Source organism: Amborella trichopoda, chromosome 6, assembly GCF_054954075.1.
Source record: "Amborella trichopoda isolate Santa Cruz 75 chromosome 6, AtrichopodaSantaCruz75HAP2 v2.0, whole genome shotgun sequence".
Classification (NCBI taxonomy): domain Eukaryota; kingdom Viridiplantae; phylum Streptophyta; class Magnoliopsida; order Amborellales; family Amborellaceae; genus Amborella; species Amborella trichopoda.
The window spans coordinates 47956619-47958444 of record NC_142341.1 but is presented as its reverse complement, the minus strand read 5'-3'; the positions used below and the strand labels follow the sequence as shown (position 1 = coordinate 47958444).

The following is a 1826-nucleotide window of genomic DNA, read 5'->3' as shown; positions in this document are numbered from 1 at the left end:
TATATGTAGTACTTAAAATATAGGTAATACTAGTGTCATCAGAACTAGATTAGTTATCGAACCTTCGAAGTATCGAGTACAATCAAAACTGATTCAATCATCTGTAGAAATAATTGGAATCGAATATTAAAAACAAAAATATAGCAAAAATATATTAAAGATATATATTAAAAAATTACCTAGCTTATGTAACTGGTGTACCTAGTCAAAACCGGCTAGTCCGACCAATTTAGTTTCGGCCAACTTTCATCAAATGCAGTTTTACTTTAGATCGGACCAGCTAAAGTATCGTTAAATGGTTTAACCATTCTGAACGTCTTAATAACATTTGAATAAAATGGGTGAACATAACGATAAGAATAAGAGTTGTGTTGTTTTCTTGATTTATAATCGCTTTATATTTATTTACCGGGTTGACCAGCAGGATATGGGCCAGGCCTAGTTTCAAGCCAGATGGGGCACCTGTTAGGCCTTGTGGGCCTTGCCTAGTATGATTGAAATATTTTTGGGCCAGCCCTGGCGCGAACCTTTTTAAGTTCCTGCCTGGCCCAATTTTTCGGGGCCATGTCTAGATTCAAATTATGGGCCCAGGTTAGGCTTGAGCCCATATTGCACAGTTTTGAGCCAGCTTGGCCAGGGCAGGCCAGGCCCGAGGCATTACCGGCCCTAGTCATGGTTTTATATAAACAAATTTGAGTATGAGAAAGAATCATGCCCTCGTGAATAGGGCTGGGCCATGCTTCAACAAGGCCGCCCTAGCCCAATCCTTGCCCAAAAATGTGCCACATACCGAATTTTTTTGGTGTGGCTCGGTCTGTGCCCGACCCCAATCCATGATAATGAGGCCTTAGCTGAGCCCAGCCCAAAATCAATTCAGGCCGGGTTGGTGCTAGCCCAGGATTGGCCCAAATTTGTGGGCCTACGATGCCTAGCCCATGGGTCCTAATATACAGGCCAAACCCAGCCCGAAACTAAGTCTTGCCCAAAAGCCTATGGGCTGGACCAGTCCCATTGACAGCGCTGCTCGTGAGAGAGAGAGGGGCACAAAGTCCATACGGCTATGCATGCGTTTTATTGTATGATCGAAATCCGATGGCAAAGCGCATGGGATTTTTGTAGCTTTTGTTAAGCTTTTGTTATTAAAACTTTTGGATTATTTGGAGTCATCAAGTGGTGCTGTGGTGTAGTCGGTTATCACGTCAGTCTTACACACTGAAGGTCCCCAGTTCGAGCCTGGGCAGCACCACTCCCTCTTGTTTTTTGGGCCCCCTTCTCTCTTCTTTCAACTAGCAAAAGATTTTATGCTCCTGAGGGTGCATATTCAATATTTAGTACTTTATTTTATTTCTTATAATTAAAACTAATAATTAAGGGCCATGATTTCATGCAACGGTTGTATCATAGTACGATGCAAAATCCAAAATCCATGTCTGTGTTATTTGTATGATCCAAAATTTTATACACACACTCTCTTCATCTTAATAATCAATTCAAGAAAAATAAAAATTCAATTTGAACCCTTAGAAAAAATACAATTTGAACCCCGAGAAAAAATTCAATTTGAACCCTTAGATATTGTCAAAATGAATTCACCTCCAACAATGAATCTAGACCATTCATTTGGTGAATTTCAAGATCTTATCATTTGCAAACTCAAAATCATTTTTTTTTTTTTTAACATCGTTCATCTAATGATAATGCATCTAAAAAATTTGGAAAAGAAAAAATACCTCTAAAGGCTATATCTAAGTATCTTATCAAAATGGACGGCCTAAGTTAATTGAGCTAAAAGAATACTTTGTAGATTAGGTTTTCAAATTTTTCTT

General features: G+C 39.0%; 1 non-coding gene across 1 annotated transcript; it reads left to right on the top strand.

Moving 5' to 3' along the window:
- The first annotated feature begins 1172 nt into the window (after nt 1-1172).
- TRNAV-UAC (transfer RNA valine (anticodon UAC)) lies at nt 1173-1246 on the top strand. The gene has a single exon. It is a non-coding gene; the product is annotated as a tRNA-Val (tRNA).
- The last annotated feature ends 580 nt before the right edge of the window (nt 1247-1826 follow it).